This window comes from Mauremys reevesii, linkage group 27, assembly GCF_016161935.1.
Source record: "Mauremys reevesii isolate NIE-2019 linkage group 27, ASM1616193v1, whole genome shotgun sequence".
NCBI classification, from domain to species: Eukaryota; Metazoa; Chordata; order Testudines; family Geoemydidae; genus Mauremys; species Mauremys reevesii.
Genome location: NC_052649.1, coordinates 9,928,009 through 9,951,329, shown reverse-complemented (window position 1 = coordinate 9,951,329; position 23,321 = coordinate 9,928,009). Strand labels below are relative to the sequence as shown.

Sequence of the window (23,321 nt, the reverse complement as noted above, 5' to 3'; positions counted from 1 at the left end):
TCCCTTACCTGTTCATTTCCAGATCTTTTCACATTGGGGACTTCCCGCCCCACCCACACCGAGTAAAAAAGAAGGAGGAGTATTTTACTAAAGAAAGGGTGACCGTCCTGTAATCAGGGTTCAGGCCCCTTTTCTCCTCTCTGCATTGGCCCTCTTAATGGCACCCAACGTAGTCACTCTGCAGAGCAGATTCTGGGCCCTCCCCAGCCACAGAGCCCCGTACCCAAGGAGGAAGCATACGGCCTGTGAAGAAAACTACAGCAAGTACAGATGAGGAACAGCCAGTTATGCAGAAACCCGAGGACTATTCATGTCTCCTTAGAAGGATGTCCAGGCTTCTCAGATCCACTTCTGCATATTCTCCTCCGGCGAGGGCTCCTGGACAATTCCTCTGCAAACTAATAAAGCCAAGCAAGGACCATCATTACACAGAGCTCTATGAATGTCCTCATCCCTGCCTCCCTCTCCCATTCCATCTATATCCGCTGGACTCAATGAACAGAGTCTGAGTCAACATCCACAGACACTGCCTCACTCTGGCGCCCACTATCCTGCATGATTTTCATCCCCTCCTACTTGTTCATAGCTCCCGAGACCAAGCCTGTGGGGATGCACACCTAGCACTCCTGCCCCTGTTCTATGAAGGGAGACGGCACAAGGAGAGGCAAGGACAGAGACAGAAAGAGAGTGTTGGCCAACACACTAGAGAAGAGAGAGAAACACAGGAGAAAGGCAAGTAACTCACCATCTGGAGTCATCCTCCTGGATCCAACCTTCTCCTGCGGAGGACACACTGCTTGTGAACAGAGCAATGACAAGCCCCTGAAAATGGGGACCTTGTCTCCCCAGCTAGTCAGGAAACTCTTCTGACAAACCAGCCCCAGCTAACAGGGTGTCTGTACCTGGAGTCAGATTGGCTGATAACAGAACCCTCAGCAAAACAGACACTTATCTCACTGACAGTGGCATCTGCTTGGCTCCCAAATGAACGGCTCTTGCCTGGCATGAACAATGCTCAGAGGCTCGCTGCTCTCACTCACTTTCCATTGCATGAGGGCAGTAGACTCTGACATGTGACTTATTTTTCCTTGGTACTAAACTCAGCAGAGGAGTGAAAAACAAATAAATTAGCATCTCCATCTGCAATGTCACGTAGTCTCTTCATCTCCCATATCCCACGGCTCCGCCATCAAACCATCTTCTATTACTACTATACATCTGCAACTAGAAGGGATCCATTGTAACTGCACCCAACATAGTCACTTTGCTCAGGAGACTCCTGTCCCTTCCCAGCCTTAATACCACTGTGCCTGGTACCCAAGGAGGAAGCACAAGGCCTGTGAAGTAAACTACAGCGAGTACAGATAAGGAATTGAAAGCACTGACCGCTTACTCACAGCCAGGTGTTCAGAAGGCAGAAAGCTGAGGACTGTTCCTGTCTGGTTAGAACCATGTCCAAGCTGCTCAGATCCACCTCTGCCAGTTTCTCCTCCGGCTCAAGCTCCTGGACAATTCCTCTGGAAATGCAGCTGCAAAAGCCAAGCATGCGCCATCTCTACACACAGTTCTAATGGTGCTTGAAATGTTGCCTCAATCCTGCCTCCTCTTCCACCCATCTACATCAGCCCCACTTGAACAGAGACCGATTCAACACTGACAGTCACTGCTCCACTCTCGCACTCCACTACCCTCGCATGGTTTTCGCCCCTCCTACTACTCCAGGGCTTTCAAGACCTAACCTGTGGAGATGCACACCTCACAGGCCTGCCTGTGTCCTAAGAAGGGAGATGGCACAAGGAAAGGACAGAACAGATTAAGAGAGAGTGTTGGCCAACACACTAAAGAGACAGAGCGAGAAAATGAGAAACACGGGAGGAAGGCAGGCAAGCAACTTGTCACCTGGAGTCATCCTCCTGGATCCACAACCGTCCGCTGCAGAGGACACACCTGTACTGGCCAGAGGACTGAGCAGCCCCTGAAAATAGGGACCTTGTCTCCCTTGTAACCACAGCAGAGCCTTCACCTAACAAGACACTTATCTCACTGACAGTGGTCCTTGCTCCACTCCCAGCTGGATGGCTCTTCCCTGGCATCAACAATGCTTAGAATCTCCCAGCTCTCGCTCCCTTTCCATAGCATGTGCGGAGTGGACTCTGACTCTGCACTTGGTACTAAACCCAGCACTAGGGGAAAACAAATCAGTTAGCATCTCAGTCTGCAACGTGCATAGGTTCTTCTTCTCCCATCTACACACCTCAGGGCTCCGCCTCAACCCTCCTCCCATTACAGCTTTAGCACTACAACTAAAAAGCAGCCCACTGCACCTACATCCAAGATACTCACTTTGCACAGAAGACTTGTGCCTTTGCTTCGCCTGAATCCCACAGAGCACCATGTCCAATGAAGAAATTCAGAGCCTCTGAACAAAACCGGAGCCAGTACAGATGAGGGATTCCAAGCACTGACCGCTTACTCACAGCCAGTTGTGCGGGAGGCAGAAATCTGAGGACCTTTCATGTCTGCTTAGAAGGATGTCCAGGCTCCTCCGGTCCGCTGCCTGCCACTTTCTCCTTCAGCTGCTGCTCCTGGACAATTCTCTGCAAGCGCAGGAAATGAGCGAAGCAAGAGCCATCACTACACAAAATTCAATTGGTGCAGGTAATCTTGCCTCATCCCTGCCTATCTACATCAGGCCCACTTGAAGAGAGACAGTCAACATCTACAGTCACCCTCCACTCTAGCGCCCACTTCGATGCATGATTTTCGTCCCCTCCTACTTGTTCATAGCTCCCGAGACCTAGCCTGAGGGGATGCACACATAGCACTCCTGCCCGTGCCCTATGAAGGGGGAGAGAGAGAGAGAGAGAGAGAGAGAGAGAGAGAGAGAGAGAGAGAGAGAGAGAGTGTGTGTTGGCCAACACAGTAGAGTAGAGAAGACAGAGAGAGAAACAGAGGAGGAAGGCAAGCAACTCACCACCTGGAGTCATCCCTCATGGATCTAACCTTCTCCTGCCGAGGACACACCGATCCTGGCCAGAGAAATCAGCCCTGAAAATGGGGACCGTGTCTCCTCAAAACCACAGCTAGTCAGGAACCTTTTCTTACAAACCCACTCCACCTAATGGGGTGTCTCTACCTGTAGCCAGGTGGGCCGTGAGCAGAACCCTCAGCAAAACAGACACTTATCTCAGTGATAGTAGCAGCTGTTCTGCTCCCAGATGGACGGCTCCTGCCTGGCACCAACAACGCTCGCAGTCTCGTCACTCTCACTCATAAGGACAGTAGACTTTGACATGTGACGTCTTTTCCTTGGTACTAAAACCAGGGATAAAACAAGTAAGCTACCGTCTCAGTCAGAAATGTCTCTTATGCTCTTCTTTCCTCTCACGCACGGCGGGATTCCGCCTCTACCCATTACACCTTTAGGACTAAAAGTACAAAGCACCTCTTACGACAACACCTAACACAGTCACTCTGCACAGCAGACTCTGGCCCTCACCCTTAATCCCACAGAGCCCTGTACCGAACAAGAAACCACACGGTCAATAAAGAATACTACAGTGAGTACAGATGACTGAGTTCAAAGCACTGAGCCCTTACTCACAGCCAGTTATGCAGAAGGCAGAAACCTGAGGACTATTCTTGTTTCCTTAGAAGGATGTCCAGGCTGCTCAGGTCCACTTCTGATATTCTCATCCGGCTGGGGCTCCTGGACGATTCCTCTGCAAACTAATAAAGCCAAGCAAGAACTGTCACTACACAGAGCTCTATGAATGCACTCATCCCTGCCTCCCTCTCCCATCTCATCTACATCAGCCCGACTAGATGAACAGAGACTGAGTCAACACTGACGGTCACCGCTCCACTCTAGCGCCCACTACCCTGCATGATTTTCATCCTCCTACTTCTTCATAGCTCCTGAGACCTAGCCTGTGGGGATGAACACCTAGCACTCCTGCCCGTGTCCTATGAAAGGAGACAGCACACGGAGAGGCAAGGACAGAGACAGATTGTTGGCCAACACACTAGAGAAGAGAGAGAGAGAGAGAGAAACACACACAGAGAAAGGCAAGAAACTGATATGGGCCGTGAGCAGAACCCTCAGCAAAACAGACACTTATCTCACTGACAGTGGCGTCTGCTCGACCCCCACATTGACGGCTGTTGCCTGGCATGAACAATGCTCACAGGCTCGCTGCTCTCACTCACTTTCCATCGCATGAGGACAGTAGACTCTGATGTGTGACTGCTGGGTTTAGTACCAAGGAAGTAAAAGGAAGAAAAAAAATATAATTACCATCTCCGTCTGCAATGTCACGTAGTCTCTTCATTTCACATCTCCCGTATCCCACAGCTCCGCCCTCAACCCATCTCCCATTACTACTTTACAGCTGCAACTAGAAGGGACCCATTTTAACTGCACCCAAAATAGTCACTTTGCTCAGGAGACTCTTGTCCCTTCCCCAGCCTTAATCCCAAAGAGCCTTGTACCCAACGAGGAAGCACACGGCCTATGAAGGAAACAAGAGTGAGTACAGATAAGGAATTGAAAACACTGACTTCTTACTCATAGCCAGTTATCCATAATGCAGAAAGCTGAGGACTGTTCATGTCTCCTTAGAAGGATGTCCAGGCAGTTCAGGTCCACTTCTGACAGCTTCTTCTCCAGCTGAGACTCCTGCACAATTCCGCTGCAAACTAATAAAGGCAAGCAAGAACTATCACTACACCAGTGGTTCTCAACCTTTTGTACTGATGATCCCTTTTACATACAAAGGTTCTGAGTGTGACCCTCCCCTTATAAATTAAAAACACTTTTTGTATATTCAACACCATTATAAATGCTGGAAGCGAGGTGATGTTTAGTATGGAGGATGACATTTCACAACCCCCCCGAATAACAACCTCATGCTCTGACGGGACCTAAACCCCAGTTTGAGAACTTCTGCACTACATAGAGCCCAATTAAGCCCCTCTTCCCTGCGCCGCTGATCTGTCTTAGCCCCACAACACCAACAGTCATCGCCCAGTCTCGCACCGACTGCCCCGCATGATTTTCGTCCCCTCCTACTTCTTTATGGCTCCCAAGACACAACCTGTGGGGGTGCACACCTAGCTCGCCTGCCGATATCCTAAGAAGGGAGACAGCACAAGGAAAAGCAAGGACAGATTGAGAAAGAGTGTTGGCCAACACACTAGAGGAGAGAGAGAGAGAGAGAGAGAGAGAGAAACACGAGGGAAAGGCAAGCAATTCACCACTTGGACTCATTCTCCTAGATGCAACCTTCTGCTGCGTAGGACACACTGCTCCTGGCCAGAAAACTGAGCAGCCCCTAAAAATGGGAATCTTCTCTCTCAAAACCACAGCTAGTCAGGAACCTTTTCTTACAAACACAGCCTCAGCAAACGGGGCATCCCTTTCAGGAGCAAGGTGGGCCGTGAGCAGAGCAATCACCAAACCAGACACTTATCTCATTGACAGTGATGACTCTTCCATTCCCACTTGGACGGCTTTTTCAAGGCATCAATAATTCTCGCAGTCCCATCACTCTCGCCACTTTCCATCGCATGGGGCAGTAGACTCTGACTTGTCACTTCTTTCCTTGGTACTAAATCCAGCGGAAAACAAGTCAGTCACCATCTCAATTGGCAATGTTGGGTAGCCGCTTCTTTTGCCTCTCCCACATGGTGAAGTTCTGCCCTGAACCCTCCTCCCATCACGCCTTTATGACTACAAGTAGAAAGCACCCTTGCGACAACACCTGAAATAGTCACTCTGCACAGATGACTCTGGTCAGACACACCAAACCTGTGGGGAAAACACACAGAAATTGTGCTGCTTTTTGCCTTGTAACTTATTGCTTGTAGCTTTTGCTTCCAGCAAGCACGGACAAGGAGGAGCAAAGGGGACGGCTAGTTGAGGTGCACAGCGGGCTCACCACAGTCCCAGACTGCACGCCAGGAGATCTAGTCATTGAGTGTTGGGGTTCTTAGGATTGGCTTGTTTTGGCCTTGTTTTCAAATGGGTTTATCTTGATTTTTGGCTTATTGTCAAAGTCGGGTGCTTATTTCCCCAGTGAAAGTTAGCAATTGTGACTCTGGTCCTTTCCCAGCCTTAATCCCAAAGAGCCCCACACCCAACAAGGAAGCAAACAAAGTGTGAAGAAAATCACAGAAAGTACAGATGAGGAATTCCAAGCACTGACCACTTACCCACAGCCAGTTATGCACGAGGCAGAAAGCTGAGGACTGTTCATGTCTCCTTAGAAGAATGTCCAGGCTCCTCAGGCCCACGTCTGCCAATTTCTCCTCTGGCTGCTGCTCCTGGACAATTCCTCTACAAGTGCAGCAAATAAGCCAAGCAAGAGCCCTCACTACAAAAAATTCAATTGGTGCGTGAAATCTTGCCCTCATCCCTGCCTCCCACATCAGCCCCACTAGAGCAGAGACTCAGTCAACACCCACAGTCACCGCTTCACTCTAGCGCCCACTGCCCTGCATCATTTCGGTCCCCTACTTGTTCATAGCTCACAAGACCTAGCCTGTGGGGATGCACAACTAACACACCTGCCCATGTCCTACGAAGGGAGACAGCACAAGAAGAGGCAAGGACAGAGAGAGTGAGAGACAGACAGAGAGTGTGTGTTGGCCAACACATTAGAGGAGAGAGAGAGAAAAACGTGGGAGGGAGTCAAGAAACTCACCAGCTGGAGTCATCCCCCTGGATTTAATATGCTGCGGAGGACACACTGGTCCTAGCCAGAGACATGAGCAGCCCCTGAAAATGGGGACATCGTCTCCCTTGTAACCACAACTACTCAGGAACCTTTTCTTACAAACCCAGCCCCAGCTAACGGGGCGTCCCTACCAGGAGCAAGATGGGCTTTGAGCAGAGCGATCACCAAAGAAGACACTTATCTCATTGAGAGTGGTGGCGGTTCCGCTCCCAGATGGACGCCTTCTGCGTCGCATCAACAACGCTTGCAGACTCATCGCTCTTGCTCTCTTTCCATTGCACGAGGGCAGTAGACTCTGGCCTGTGACTTCTTTTCTCTTGCTACTAAACCCAGCACAAGGGGGAAAAACAAATCAGTTACCCTTTCAGTCAGCAACTTTGGGTAGGCTCTTATTTTCCCTCCCACACAGGCTCCGCCTCAACCCTATTCCCATTACACCGGTAGGACTGCAAGTAGAAAGCACCCCTTGCAACGACACCAAATAGTCACTTTGCACAGCAGACTCTGGTCACACACACACACACCAAATCTCAAGGGGGAAAACAAACATACAAATCGGGCTTGGTTTTGGCCTGTACCTTATTGCTCGTTGTAGCTTGCTACTCCGCAAGCAGGGGCAAAGGGGGAGAGAGAGTCAGGTGCACAGCGGACCCACCACATTCCCAGACTGCACGCCAGGAGAGATCTAGTCATTGAGTGCTGGGGTTCTTAGGAATTGGCTTGTTTTGGCCTTATTTGAAATAGGATTAGCTTGATTTTTGGAATATTGTGAATTCAGGGTTCTTATCTACCCAGTGAAAGTTGGCAAGTATGACTCTGGTCTCTTCCCCAGCCTTAATCCCACAGTGCCCCATACCAAACAAGGAAGGAAATGGCCTATGAAGAAAATTACAGTGAGTACAAAAATTCCAAGCACTCACTGCTTACTCACAGCCAGTTAGGCAGAAGGCAGAAACCTGAGGACTGTTGAGGTCTCCTTAGAAGGATGTCCAGGCTGCTCACATCCACTTCTGCATATTCTCGTTCGGTGAGGGCTCCTGGATGATTCCTCTGCAAACTAATAAAGTCAAGTAAGTACCATCACTACACACAGCACTACTGGTGCATTTAATCTTGCCCTCATCCCTGCTTCCCTCTCCCATCCCATCTACATCCGCTCGACTCGATGAACAGAGACTGAGTCAACATCCACAGACACCGCTCCACTCTAGCGCCCAATACCCTGCATGATTTTCATCTCCTCCTATTTGTTCATAGCTCCCGAGATCTAGCTTGTGGGGATGCACACCTAGCACTCCTATTCATGTCCTATGAAGGGAGACAGCACAAGAAGAAGCAAGGACAGAGAGAGTGAGAGACAGACAGACAGAGTGTGTGTTGGCCAACACATTAGAGGGGAGAGAGAGAGAGAGAGAGAGAGAAAAAAAAACATGGGAGGGAGTCTAGAAACTCAAGAGCTGGAGTCTTCCCCCTGGATTGAACCTTCTGCTGCAGAGGACACACCCCTCCTGGCCAGAGAAATGACCAGTCCCTGAAAATGGGGACCTTGTCTCCTTCATAACCACTAGTTAGGAACCTTTTCTTACAAACCCAGACCTTGCTAATGGGGTGTCCCTACCAGGAGCTGAGCTGTGAGCAGAGCAATCACCAAACCAGACACTTCTCAGTGACAATGGCCTCTGCTCGGCTCCCAGATGGACGGCTCTTGCCTGGCATGAACTATGCTCACAGGCTCGCTGCTCTCACTCACTGTCCATCGCATGAGGGCAGTAGACTCCGACGTGTGACTTCTTTTTCCTTGGTACTAAACCCAGCAGAGGGGAGAAAAGCAAAAAAAGAAAACAGCATCTCCGTCTGCAATGTCACGTAGTCTCTTCATTTTACAGCTCCTCTATCCCACGGTTCTGCCCTCAACCCATCTCCCATCACTACTTTACACCTGCAACTAGAAGGGACCCATTGTAACCCAAAATAGTCACTTTGCTCAGGAGACTCTTGGCCCTTCCCCCACCTTAATGCCAAAGAGCCTCATGCCCAACGAGGAAGCACACGGCATGTGAAGAAAAGTACAGCAAGAACAGATGAAGAATTCAAAGCACCGACAGCTAACTCACAGCCAGTTATGTGGGAAGCAGAAAGCCGAGGACTGTTCATGTCTGCTCAGAAGGATTTTCAGTTTCCTCATGTCCACATCTGCCAACCTCTCCTCCGGCTACGGCTCCTGGGAAATTCCTCTGGAAATGGATCTGCAAAAGCCAAGCATGAGCCATCACTACACACATCTCCACTGATGCTTGAAATCTTGCCCTCATCCCTGCCTCCCTCTTCCAGCCCATCTACATCTGCCAAACTTGATGAACAGAGACCAAGTTAACACTGACAGTCACCCCTCCACTCCCGCGCCCGCTACCTTGCACAATTTTCATCCCCTCCTACTTCATCATGGCCCCCGAGACCTACCCTGTGGATGCACACCGAGCACACGTGCTCGTGTCGCACGAAGGAGACAGCACAAGGAAAAGCAAGGACAGAAAGAGAAAGGATGTGTGTTGGCCAACGTACTGGAGAAGAGAGAGACAGGAAAAAAAACACAGGAGGAAGGCAAGCAACTCGCCACCTGGAATCAACCTCCTGGATCCAACTTTTTCTGCAGAGGACACAGCGCTTGTGAACAAAGAAATGAGCAGCCCTGAAAATGGGGACCTTGTCTCCTTCAGAACCACACCTAGTCAGGAATATTTTGTTACAAACCCAGTCCCAGCTAATGGGGCATTTGTATCTGGATTCAGGTGGGCAGTGAGCAGAGCAATCACCAAAACAGATACTTATCTCATTGACAGTGGCGGCTGCTCCTCCCAGCTGGACGGCTCTTGCCTGGCATCCAAAATGCTTGCAATCTCGTCGCCTCACTCGCCTCCGTAACGTGAGGTGAGCCGACGCTGACCCTCCACTTCTTTCTCTTGGTCCTGAACCCAGCACAAGGGGGTGGAGGAGAAAACGAGTTAGCATCTCAGTTGGCAACATCACATAAGTTCTTCTCCCATTTACCGCACCCCAGACCTCCACCCATAACCCTTCTTCCGTTACACCTTCAGGACCACAACTAGAAAGCAGCTTGTTGCACCTACACTCAAAACAGCCACTCTGCACAGGAGACTTGTGCCTTTCCCTCCTCTTAACCCCACAGAGCCATGTACCCGACCAGGAACAAAACTGGAGCGAGAACAGATGAGGAATTCGAAGCACCGACCGCTTACTCACAGCCAGTTACGTGGAAGGCAGAAAGCGGAGGACTGTTAATCTGTGCTTAGAAGGATGTCCAGGCTGCCCAGGTCCGCGTCTACTAGTTTCTCCTCCTGCTGCTGCCCCCGATGATTTCTCTGCAAGTGCAGCAAATAAGCCAAGCAAGAGCCATCGCTACACAAAATACAATTGATGCGTGAAATCTTGCCCTCATCCCTGCCTCCTTCTCCCATCCCATCCACATCAGCCCCACTAGAGCAGAGACTCAGTCAACACCCACAGTCACCGCTCCACTCTAGCACCCACTGTCCTGCATCTTTTCGGTCCCCTACTTGTTCATAGCTCACAAGACCTAGCCTGTGGGGATGCACACCTAACACACCTGCCCGTGTCCTACGAAGGAGACAGCACAAGGAGAGGCAAGGACAGAGAAAAAGAGAGAGAGACAGTGTGTGTTGGCCAACACATTAGAGGAGAGAGAGAGAAAAATGTGGGATGGAGTCAAGAAACTCAGCAGCTGGAGTCATCCTCCTCAATCCAACCTTCTGCTGCATAGGACACACTGTTTGTGGATAGAGAAAAGACCAGCCCCTGAAAATGGGGACCTTGTCTCCTCATAACCACAGCAGGTCAGGAATCTTTACCTACAAACAGAGCCCCAGCTAATGACTAGTCTCAGCCTCGACGCAGAAGGCCCTTAACCCGAGTCCTCCCCAAACCAGACACTAATCACACTGATGGTCACGGCTGCTCCACTCCCAGATCGACGGCATCGCCATAGGCTGGCATCGACAACACTTGTGGTCTCCGGCTCTTGGTGCTTTCCATCTCACAACGGGGTGGGCTCTACCCTTCACTTCTTTCTCCGTGGTACTAAGCACAAGAGAAGAGGGAAAACAGAAGTTATCATCGAATCTGCAGTGTTGTGTACGTGGTTGTTCTCCCATCTCCCATTACACCTTTATAGCTCCATGGAGTCATGAAGAATCCCCTAGCTACCACCTGAGCTGGAACAAGAGCTGTACCAGGGAAAGAATTGTGCCCAAGCCTGGATGGGGTCCAGTCTGAGGAAAAAACTTACTGAAGCATCTCTGAGGGTGAGATTATCTATGTTCAGTTTGATTAGACATAGATTTGTGCTTTTTAATTCGCTTGGTGACTCACTTTGTTCTGTCTGTTACTATTTGGAACCACTTAAATCCTACTTTCCGTATTAATAAGTAAAAAGTGATTTTATCAATTAACCCAGAGTTAACCTGGAGGGGGGCAAACAGCTGTGCATCTCTCTCTCTATCAGTGTTATAGAGGATGAACTATTTATGAGTTTACTCCCTATAAGCTTTATGCAGGGTAAAACGGATTTATTTGTGTTTGTACACCATTGGGAGCTGGGCATCTGAGTGCTAAAGACAAGCACACTTCTGTGAGCTGTTTTCAGGTCAACCTGCAGCTTTGGGGCAAGTAATTCAGACCCTGGGTCTATGTTGGAGCAGATGGGAGTATCTGGCTCAGCAAGAGGGTGCTAGAGTCCTGAGCTAGCAGGGAAAGCAGGGGCAGAGGTAGACTTGGCACATCAGTTGGCAGCTCCCGGGGGGGGAGTCTGATCCAACCCATCACAGGGGCCGTCACTGCCCAAAGTTCTATTGGTGTGTGAGACGCCGCCCTCCCTCTCCCACCCACCGTACATCAGCCCCACTTGATGAACAGAGTCAGAGTCAACTCCCACAGTCACCCCCACCACTACCAATGGAGGATCTAGTACCCATCATGCTTCTCTTCCCCCTCCCAATGCCCCAGTGGGATGCAGGCTCTCCAGCCCTAGACTGTGAGCATCCACCATTGCCCATGTTCTATGCAAGGAGACAAGGAGAGAGACAGAAAGAGAGAGCGCGCACATGTTGGCCAACATATGAGAGCAGAGATACACGTACAGGAAGGAGGCAAACTCAGCACCTGTAGTCACCTTCCTGGCTCTCCACAAAGAGAGTTATCGCACTTTGGGAAGACTCCATAGCACCTGACAATTCCTTGAGAGGGCACAAAGAATTCCCCCAAGCTTATCGTGCCCCCGTGAGATGCTGAGGCTTTTCCTCAGGGGCCCTCCCCATACTCACAAATTCTCTCCACTGACAAGAGTATTTGCAGCCCTCCCTCAATACTGAACTTCAGCAAGTTTCCATTTGCTCTTACTCTGCAGATCATTGTCCGGCTTCCATCCCTAGGGATGGGTTCCGGGTGGCTGCTCCTTCTTTGGTCTCTGCCACAGGTTGGCCGATCTCTCATCTGACCAATCTCAGTACGACTGAAAAGAGAGAGAGAGAGAGAGAGAGAGAGAGAGAACGAACACTTGTAAGCTAGGTCACCATTTGTGCATGGAAGAACAACGGAGACACACGTCACTGGCTGCTGCTCCCTCCTTTATTCTTCTTCAGCTTACCTAGGGCCTAAAATACTCACCACTCCTAAGGAGCTACAGCCCTCTAGGAAAGGGACAATCCCAGACCACTACCAGCCACAGGCAGAGCTGGACCTTCCCCAGGACCCATCCCATGGATAGGAGAAGCATCTCTGCTCTCCACGAGGCACCTCACTATGCAGATACTGGATAGAGAAATATCATCATTTCACAAAAACACGCACCTGCTCCTCCAACATTACAAGAGCGCTCCTCGGCTCCACTGCAAAGCGAAACAGCTAGATTGTGCAGGTCCGCTTCCTGCAGATGCTCCGCTGCCCTCTGCAAGAACAGCAAACCACCGATGGAAGAGCCATCACTGCCAAAAACACTACAGGTGCACAAGACCTTCCAGTACCTGCCTCCACTCTCACACACACTTCCCCGCATTATTTTCGTCCTCTCCTACTTCACCATGCTTCCCGAGACCTGGCCTCTGGGGATACACAGCTAACTCACCTGCCTGTGTGCAATGAAGTGAAACAGCAGAAAAAGAGGCAAGGACAGACTGACAGAGTGTGTTGGCCAACACTAGAGAAGAGAGAGAGAGAGAGAAACACGGGAGGAAGGCAAGCAACTCGCCACCTGGAACCTACCTTTTCTGCAGAGGACACATCGCTTGTCAGCAGAGAAATGAGCAGACCCTGAAAATGGGGACCCAGTCTCCCTCATAACCACAGCTAGTCATGAACATTTTGTTACAAACCCAGGCCCAACTAACAAGACGTCCCTACCTGGAGCCAGATGGGCCATGAGCAGAGCTCTCACCAGAACAGACACTTATCTCACTGACAGAAGTAGCTGCTCCGCTCCCAGATGCATGCCTAATGCTTGATTTTGACAATGCTCGTGGTCTCATCACTCTCGCTCACTTTCCATCGCATGAGGACAGTAGACTCTGACCGTGACTTCTTTTTCCTTGGTACTAATCTCAGCAGAGGGAGGGAAACAAACAAAAATTAGCATCTCCAACTGCAATGTCACGTAGTCTCTTCATTTCACGTCTCCCGTATCCCAGCCCTCAACCCATCTCCCTTTACTACTTTACAATTGCAACTGGAAGGCACCCATTGTAAAGGCACCCATAAAAACATAAGAATGGCCAAACTGGCTTAGACCAAAAGATCCATCCAGCCCAGTATCCTGGCCATTGCCAGGTACCCCAGAGGGAATTAACCCAACGGGTAATTATCAAGTGATCTCTCTCCTGCCATCCATCTCCACCCTCTGAAAAACAGAGGCTAGGGACATCATTCCTTACCCATCCTGGCTAATAGCCATTAATGGACCTAACCTCTATGAATTTATCCAGTTCTCTTTTAAACCCTGTTATAGTCCTGGCCTTCACAAGTTCCACAGGTTGACTGTGCGCTGCGTGAAGAAGAACTTCCTTTTATTTATTTTAAACCTGCTGCCCATTAATTTCATTTGGTGGCCCCTAGTTCTTATATTATAGGAAGTAAACTTATTTTTCCTTATTCACTTTTTCCACACCTCTCGTGATTTTATATACCTCTATCATATGCCCTTAATCTCCTCTTTTCCAAGCTGCAAAGTCCTAGCCTCTTTAATCTCTCCTCATATGGGATCCATTCTGAACCCCTAATCATTTTAGTTGCCCTTCTCTGAACCTTTTCTAATGCCAGTATATCTTTTTTGAGATGAGGAGACCACATCTGTACCCAATATTCAAGATGGGAGTACCATGGATTTATATAAGGACAGCAAGATATTCTCTGCCTTATTCTCTATTCCTCTTTTAATGATTCCAAACATCCTGTTTGCTTTTTTGACTGCCGCTGCACACTGCGTGGACATCTTCGGAAAACTATCCACCATGACCCTAAGATCTCTTTCCTGATTAGTTGTAGCTAAATTAGCCCCCATCATATTTTATGTATAGTTGGGGTTGTTTTTTCCAATGTGCATTACTTCACATTTATCCACACGAAATTTCATTTGCCATTTTGTTGCCCAATCACTTAGTTAAATCCAATGAACACTGAATAACTTAAAAAAATCCCATAAACTATCTTGAGCAATTTAGTATCATCTGCTATCTTTGCCACCTCACCTTTCTCCAGATTATTTATGAATAAATTGAATAGGATTTGTCCTAGCATTGACCCTTGGGGAACACAACTAGTTACCCCTCTCCATTCTGAAAATTTACCATTAATTCCTACCCTTTGTTCCCTGTCTTTTAAGCAGTTCTCAATCCATGAAAGGATCTTCACTCTTTTCCAGTGATAACTTTATTTTCATAAGAGCCTTTGGTGAAGGACCTTATCAAAGGCTTTCTGGAAATCTAAGGACACTTGGTCCCAAAATAGTCACTTTGTTCAGGAGATTCTTGTCCCTTCCCCAGCCTTAATCCCAGAGTCTCATAACAAACGAGGAAGCACACGGCCTGCGAAGAAAACTACAGCGAGCAGAGGTGAGGAATTGAAAGTGCTCATCTTACTCACAGGCAGTTATGCAAAAGGCAGAAAGATGAGGAATATTCATGTCTCCTTAAAAGGATGTCCAGGCTGCTGAGGTCCACTTCTGCATATTCTCGTCCGGCGAGGGCTCCTGGATGATTCCTTTTCAAACTAATAAAGTCAATTAAGTACCATTATCACTACACAGAGCTCTATTAGTGCATTTAATCTTGCCCTCATGCCCGCCTCCCTCTCCCATCCCATCTACATCAGCCCCACTTGATGAACAGTAACCAAGTCAACATCGACAGTCTACACTCCACTCTAGTGCCCACTACTCTGCATGATTTTCATCCCCTCTTACTTGTTCATAGCTCCCAAGACCTAGCCTGTGGGGATGCACACGTAACACACCTGCCCGTGTGCTATGAGGGGAGACAGCACAAGGAGATGAAAGGACATAGACAGAGAGAGAAAAAGTGTTGGCCAACACACTAGAGAAGAGACAGAGAGAGAAAGAGAAAGGCAAGAAACTCACCAGCTGGATTCATCCCCTGATCCAACCTTCTGCTGGCAAGGACACACTGCTTGTCAACAGACCAATAACCAGCCCCTGAAAATGGGGACCTTGTCTCCTCATAACAGCAGCTAGTCAGGAATCTTTTCTTACAAACCCAGCCCCAGCTAATGGGGCATCCCTACCTGGAGCCAGGTGGGCCATGAGCAGATCCTCACCAAACCAGACATTTATCTCACTGACAGCGGTGACTGCTCCGCCTCCCAGATGTACAGCTAATGCCCGATTTCGACAATGATCGCGGTCTCGGGTCTCGCTTCCTTCGCATGAGGACAGTAGACTGATACGTGACTTCTTTTCCCTTGGTACTAAACCCCGCACAAGGAGAAAAACAAGTTACCATCTCAGTAGGCAAATGTCACATTGGCTCTTCTTTTCCCCTCTCCCACATGGGGGAGCTCCGCCCTCAACACTCTTCCCATTACACCTTTAGCATTACAACCAAAAAGCAGCCCTTGCAACAGCACCCGACATAGTCACTCTGCGTAGCAGACTCTGGCCCCTCCCCAGCCTTAATACCACAGAGCCCCGCACCCAACAAGGAGACACACGGCCTGTGAAGAATACTACACCGAGTATAGATGAGGTATTCCACTGGCACCGACCGCTTACTCACAGCCAGTTATGCAGGAGGCAGAAAGCTGAGGACTGTTCATGTCTGCTTAGAAGGATGTTCAGGTCCACTTTTGAGAGTCTCTCCTCCAGACAGCGCTCCTGGACAATTCCTCTGCCTGTGCAGTTGCAAAAGCCAAGGATGAGTCAGCATTACACAAAGCTCTGAAGGTATGTGAAATCTTGCCCTAATCTCTGCCTCTCTCTCTCATTTGGTCTACATCAGCCCCAGGCGATGATTAAAGACCAAGTCAACACCCACAGGCACTGCTCCACTGTGGCACCCACTAATATCCATGATTTTCATACCCTCCTAATTTTTCATGGGTCCCAAAGACGTAGACTGTGCGGATACACACCTAGCACCCTTTTCCCGCGTCCTACGTAGGGAGACGGCACCAGGAAAGGCAAGGAAGGGAGAATGAAAGAGCGAGAGTGTTGGCCAACACAATAGAGAAGACAGAGAAACATGGGAGGAAGGCAAGTAACTCGACACCTGGAGTCATCCTCTAGATGCTACCTTCTGCTGCGTAGGTCACACTGCTCCTGACCAGAGGAATCATCAGCCCCTGAAATTGGGAACCTTGTCTCTCTTACAACCACAGCTAGTCAGGAACCTTTTCTTACAAACCCAGCCCTAGCTAACGGGGCATCCCTACCAGCATCAACGTGGGCCATGAGCAGAGCCCTCACCAAAACAGACACTTATCTCACTGACAGCGACGGCTCTTCTGCTGCCAGATGGACGGCTTTTGCGTGGCATCAACATGCTCACGGGTCTCATCGCTCTCGCTCGCTTTCCATCACATGAGGGCAGTAGACTGGCAAATGACTTCTTTTTCTTTGGTATCAAATCCAGCAGAGGAGGGAGAAAAAAAAATAGCATCTCCATCTGCAATGTCGCATAGTCTCTTCATTTCCCATCTCCCGTATCCCAGAGCTTCACCCTCAACCCATCTCCCATTACTGCTTTACAACTGCAAGTCGAAGATACCCATTGTAACGGCACCCAAAATAGTCACTTTCTCAGGAGACTCTGGCCACTCCCTAGCCTTAATCCCACAGAGCCTTGTACCCAACGAGGAAGCACACGGCCTGTGAATAAAAGTACAGCGCTTACTCACAGCCATTTATGCAGGAGGGAGAAAGCTGAGGACTGTTCATGTCTGCTTAGAAGAATGTTCAGGCTGATCAGGTTCACTTCTGAGAGTCTCTCCTCCGGGTAGGGTTCCTGGACAATTCCTGTACCAGCGCAGCTGCAAAAGCCATGCATGATCCAGCATTACACAGTTGTGAAGGTGTGTGAAATCTTGCCCTCATCTCTCGCTCCTCTGCCATTCCATTTACATCAGCCCCACCTGATGAACACAGATCGACTCAAAACCGACAGTCTCCAATCCACTCTCATCCCTTCTACCCCACATAATTTTTGTCCCCTCCTACTTCTTCATTACTCCCGAGACCCAAGCCTGTGGGGAGCACACCTAGCACACCTGCCCATGTGCCATGAAGCAAGACAACGCAAAATGAGGCAAGGACAGATTTAGAGAGAGTGTGTTGGCCAACACAGAGAGAAAAGAGAGAGAGAGATTACCACGGGAGGAAGGCAAGCAACTCCTCACCTGGAATCATCCTCCTGGATCCAAGCTTTTCTGCAGAGAAGACACCGCTTGTGAACAGAGAAATGAGCTGATGCTGAAAATGGGGACCTTGTCTCCCACATATCCACAGCTCATTTTGTTACACACCGAGCCGTAGCTAACTGGGCATCCGTACCTGAAGCCAAGTGAGAAGTGAGCAGAGCCCTCACCTAACAAGACACTTCTCACTGACAGTGACGGCTACTCGGCTCCAAGCTGGACGGCTCTTGCCTGGCATCAGTAATGTTCGCCGTCTCCCCGCTCTTACTTGCTTTCCATCGCATGAGGGGAGCAGACTCTGACCCTCCACTTCTTTTCCCTTGGTACTAAACCCACAGAGCATCGTGTTCAACGAGGAAATTCACAGCCTCTGAACAAAACTGAAGCAAGTACAGATGAGGGATTCCAAACACCGACTGCTTAATTAGAGTCACATGCTTAACAGCCTCACCTGAGTCTTAGCAGGTTAATTGGAGTCAGGTGTTCTCATTAGCCTGGAGCAGCCCCTGCTCTGGTCACTCAGGGAACAGAAAACTACTTATCCAGTGGCAGGTTTATCTCCCTTCTACTACTCTGCTGTTCCCAACTGGCCTGGGTCTATCACAGCAGATACTGGATAGAGAGAGATTTCACAAAAACACACACCTGCTCCTCGAATATCACGAGCACTCCTTAGCTCCACTGCCAAGTGAAAACATCTAGATTGTGCAGGTCTGGTTCCTCCAGATGCTTCTCCTCTGTCTGGGGCGGCTCCATTGGCCTTGAGCGGGCCTCTGCAAGAACAGCAAACCACCTATGGAAGAGCCATCACTGTCCAACATGCTACCGTGCTAGATATTTTACAATACCTGCCTCCACTCTCGCACCCTCGACCCCACATAATTTTCATCCCCTCCTACTTCTTCCTGGCTCCCGAGACCTAGCCTGTGGGGATCCACACCTACCCGTGTCCTATAAAGGGAGAAAGCACAGGGAGAGGCAAGGACACAGACAGAGGGAAAGAGAGTGTGTGTTGGCCAACACAGTACAGAAAAGAGAGAGGGAGGGAGAGAAACGCAGGAGGAGGAGAAGGAACTCGCCAGCTCGAGGCATCCCCCTGGATCCAACCTTCTCTTGCAGAGGACACACTGCTTGTGGATAGAAAAATGAGCAGCCCCTGAAAACGGGGACCTTGTCTCCCTCGTATCCACAGCTAGTCAGGAACCTTTTCTTACAAACCCAGCCCCAGCTAACAGGGTGTCTCTACCTGGAGTCAGATCGGCCGTGAGCAGAACCCTCAGCAAAACAGACACTTATCTCACTGACAGTAGCATCTCCTCAGCTCCCAGATGTACGGCTCTTGCCTGGCCTGATCAATGCTCACAGGCTCGCTGCTCTCACTCACTTGCCACCGCATGAGGCAGTAGACTCTGACGTGTGACTTCTTATTCCTTGGTACTAAACCCAGCAGAGGGGAGAAAAAGCAACAAAAAAAAAATAGCATCTCGGTCTGCAATGTCGCATAGTCTCTTCATTTCACATCTCCTGTATCCCACAGCTCCGCCCTCAAACCATCTCCCGTTACTACTTTACACCTGCAACTAGAAGGGACCCATTGTAACTGCACCCAAAATGGTCACTTTGCTCAGGAGACTCCTGTCCCTTCCCCAGCCTTAATACCACTGTGCCCGGTACCCAACGAGGAAGCACATGGCCTGTGAAGAAAACTACAGCAAGTACAGATAAGGAATTGAAAGCACTGACCACTTACTCACAGGCAGTTCTTCAGAAGGCAGAAAGCTGAGGACTGTTCATGTCTCCTTAGAAGGATGTCCAAGCTGCTCAGATCCACTTCTGCCAGTTTCTCCTTGGGCTGGGGCTCCTGGACAATTCCTCTGCAAGCGCAGCTGCAAAAGCCAAGCATGAGCCATAACTACACACAGCTCTATTGGTGCTTGAAATCTTGGCCTCATCCCTGCCTCCCTCTTCCATCCCATCTACATCAGCCCCACTCAACGAACAGAGACCGAGTTAACACCAACAGTCACCACTCCACTTTAACACCTACTGCCCAACATGGTTTTCGTCCCCTCCTACTCCTCCAGGGCTTCCAAGACCTAACCTGTGCGGATGCACACCTAGCACACCTCCCCATGTCCTAAGAAGGGAGACAGCATAAGGAAAGGCCAGCATAGAGAGGGTGTGTGTTGGCCAACGTACTAGAGAACAGAGAAACACAGGAGGAAGGAAAGCAACTCTCCACCTGCAGACATTCTCCTGGATCTAACCTTCTGCTGCAGAGGACACACTGCTCCTGGCCAGAGAACTGAGCAGCCCCTGAAAATGGGGACCTTGTCTCCCTCATAACTACTAGTTGGGAACCTTTTCTTACAAACCCAGCCCCAGCTAACGGAGCACAGGGAACTTAGGGGGGTGGGGAGCTGATAGCGGGCTGCCCGTCCACCCTGGTTCCAAGCCCCCACCAGCTAGCTGAAACGGGCTGCTCTTCCTGCAAGGACTGGATAAACCAGGCAGCTGCCAAGCAACATAATAAGGGAGTGTAATCTATCGCGCCGGGGCTCGACCCTCCTGAGGGCAGGAGGGGAGCCACACCGACTCACTCCATGTCTTCTGTGGAACCGGCTGAACAACAGTAAACAGGGCTAGGAAGCTCAGGCCCTCGGGTGCAGGGGCTCAGCAGCAACCAGCACAAGGAGCTCAGGCCCTCGGGTGCAGGGGCTCAGCAGCAAACAAACGGTAGTTATATAGGCCCAGGTCCCTAGACCGGAGCATTGGGTGAGGGGGAAAACTGCCACCCGTGAGTGGGGTGGCAGGGGGGACACAGGCCCACCCATTCCACTGTGTCCTAGCCCGGGGCCCTAGCAGCAGCTGTCACCGCTGCTGGTCAGTGGGCCCCGCAACACACTGACATCGGGACCTCTGCGTCTGCAACCTGACAAGGGTCGGCTACCCCCGGGCTACTTCCACTTTCCCCCTCAGGGCTTACCTCGTCCAGGGCACCGGGTCCAGGCCAGTCAATCAGCATAGGCTCCTCAAGGCCAGGGCTTGGTGGCAGGTCCGGCAGCTCCTCAGGGAAGTCCGGCCAGGCGTGCTCGGGCGGCTCCTCCGGGTAACAGCAGGGACGGGGAGGCTCCGACAGCTCCTCTTCGTAGTGGGCGTGGGGGAATTCCGGCGGCTCCTCCCAGTACCGGGCCCAGGGAAGCTCCGGTGGTTCCTCTTCGTAGCCGGCGCGAGGAAGCTCCGGCCAATCAGGACAGCTGCCTCAGGCCCTGGAGAGTTCCCAGTCAGGAGCTCCCGACAGCACGTCTGCTCCCTGCGGGCTGGGCTCTGACTGAGCTCTGGCAGCCAGCTTTTCTACTTCCTGTCCCGCCCCTTGACTTTCCGGGGGGCGGGGACAGGTGGTGGTGGCTCCACCCACTTAGGTGTCTGCGAGGGCACTCCCTCTGCTGGGCAGGAGGGGAGCCACACCGACTCACTACAGGGAGCATTGCGCAATATTAAACAAGCATGTTCCCTAATTGATCAGCAACGTAGCAACGTTACAACGTTAACCGGGGCGACTTTAAGTGAGGAGTTCAGTGCTTTGAATATAGTATCGCTTACTCACAGCCAGTTATGTGCAAGGCAGAAAGCTGAGGACTGTTAATCTCTGCTTAGAACAACGTCCAAGCTGCTCAGGTCCACATCTGCCAGCTTCTCCTTCGGCTGCTGCTCCTCCATGATTCCTCTAGAAGCGCAGCTGCAAAAGCCAAGCATGAGACATCACTACATACAGCTCTATTGGTGCGTAAAATCCACTCAGTGAATACAGACCGAGTAAACACTGAGTCACCGCTCCACTCTCACACCCACTGTCCAGCATGATTTTCATCCCCTCCTACTTGTTCATAGCTCCCAAGACCTAGCCTGTGGGGATGCACACCTAGCACGCCTGCCCGTGTGCTATGAAGGGAGAAGGGATAAGGAGAGGCAAGGACAGAGACAGAGAGAGAGAGAGAAAGAGTGTTGGCCAACATACTAGAGAAGAGACAGACAGAAAGAGAAACATGGGAGGAAGGGAAGCAACTCGTCACCTGGAGTCATCCCCTGGATCTCACCTTCTGATGCAGAGGAGACACTGCTACTGGCCAGAGAACTGAGCAGCCTCTGAAAATGGGGACCTTGTCTCCCTCATAAACACAGCTAGTCAAAAACACTTTCTTACAAACACAGCCCCAGCAAATGGAGCGTCCCTACCAGGAGCAAGGTGGGCCGGGAGCAGAGCAATCACCAAAACAGACACTTATCTCATTGAGAGTGGCGACTGTTCCACTCCCATTAGGACAGCTTTTCCTTGGCATCAGTAGTTCTTGAGGTCCCATCGCTCTCGCTCGCTTTCCATGACATGAAGGCTGTAGACATTGACACGCGACTTCTTTTCCCTTGGCATTAAACCCAGCACCAGGGGAAAAACAAATAAGTTACCTTCTCAGTGGGCAATGTTGGGGAGGCTCTACTTTTCGCCTCTCCCACACAGTGAGGCTCTGCCCTGAACCCTCATCCCATCACACCTTTAGGACTACAAGTAGAAAGCAACCCTTGGAATGACACCTTAAACAGTCACTCCGCACAGCACACTCTGGTCACACACACCACACCTGTGATAAGCATGATTTGGCTTGTAACTTATTGCTTTCTGTTGCTTGTTGCTTTCTGAAGCTTGTTGCTTCCAGCAAGCAGAGGCAAAGGGGGGCGAGAGTCAGGGGTGCACAGTGGGCCCACCACAGTCCCAGACTGCAGATGCCAGGAGAGATCCAGAGACTCTGGTCCCTTCAAGCCTTAATCACACAGAGCCCCATAGACAATGAGGAAGCAAACAGAGTGTGAAGAAAATTGCAGTGAGTACAGATGAGGAATTCCAAGCCCTGACCTCTTACTCACAGGCAGTTACGTGGGAGGCAGAAAGCTGAAGACTGTTCATGTCTGCTTAGAAGGATTTCCAGGCGGCTCAGGTCCACTTCCGCCAATTTCTCCGGCTGCTGCTCCTGGATGATTCCTCTGCAAATGCAGGACGTAACCCAAGAAAAAGCCATCACTACACAAAATTCAACCGGTGCATGAAATCTTGCCCTCATCCCTACCTCCCTGTTCCACGCCATCCACATCAGCCCCACTAGAGCCGAGACTCCGTCAACACCCACAGTCACCGCTGTGTGATTTTGCTCCCCTCCTACTTGTTCACCACTCCCAAGACCTAGCCTGTGGGGACGCACAGCTACCACACCTGCCCATGTCCTACGAAAGGAGACAGACAAGGAGAGGCAAGGACAGAGACAGACAGACAGAGTGTGTTGGCCAACACATTAGAGGAGAGAGAGACAGAGAGAAAACGTGGAGGAAGTCAAGAAACTCACCAGCTGGAGTCATCCCCTGGATCCAACCTTCTGCTGCAGAGAACACACTGCTTGTGGACAGAGAAATGACCAGCCCCTGAAAATGGGGACCTTGTCTCCTCAGAACTACAGCTATTCAGGAACCTTTTCCTACAAACTCAGCCCCCGCTAACGACAAGTCCTGGCCTGGAGGCAGGTGGACCGTTACAAGAGTCCTCACGAAACCAGACACTTATCTCACTGATGGTGACGTCTGCTCCAC

The 23,321-nt window shown here is 50.4% G+C and overlaps 3 long non-coding RNA genes across 9 annotated transcripts in view; all 3 read right to left on the bottom strand.

Moving 5' to 3' along the window:
• Positions 1 to 435: 435 nt before the first annotated feature.
• Positions 436 to 23,321, bottom strand: part of LOC120392074 — a 50,992-nt gene continuing 28,106 nt past the window's right edge. For 4 of the 7 annotated variants that reach the window (XR_005591576.1, XR_005591579.1, XR_005591577.1 and 1 more), the window contains exon 8: positions 438 to 796. This is a non-coding gene — a long non-coding RNA (uncharacterized LOC120392074). Of the gene's footprint in view, positions 797 to 23,321 lie in introns of all 7 variants that reach the window. The other 3 variants (XR_005591578.1, XR_005591582.1, XR_005591581.1) reach the window with 3 other exon arrangements.
• On the bottom strand, positions 16,257 to 18,043 carry LOC120392077. The gene is made up of 3 exons (XR_005591589.1): positions 17,670 to 18,043; positions 17,172 to 17,303; positions 16,257 to 16,888 (listed from the first exon to the last, which is right to left on the bottom strand). It is a non-coding gene; the product is annotated as an uncharacterized LOC120392077 (long non-coding RNA).
• Positions 19,530 to 22,808, bottom strand: LOC120392080. The gene is made up of 4 exons (XR_005591592.1): positions 22,608 to 22,808; positions 21,295 to 22,108; positions 20,674 to 20,956; positions 19,530 to 19,573 (listed from the first exon to the last, which is right to left on the bottom strand). It is a non-coding gene; the product is annotated as an uncharacterized LOC120392080 (long non-coding RNA).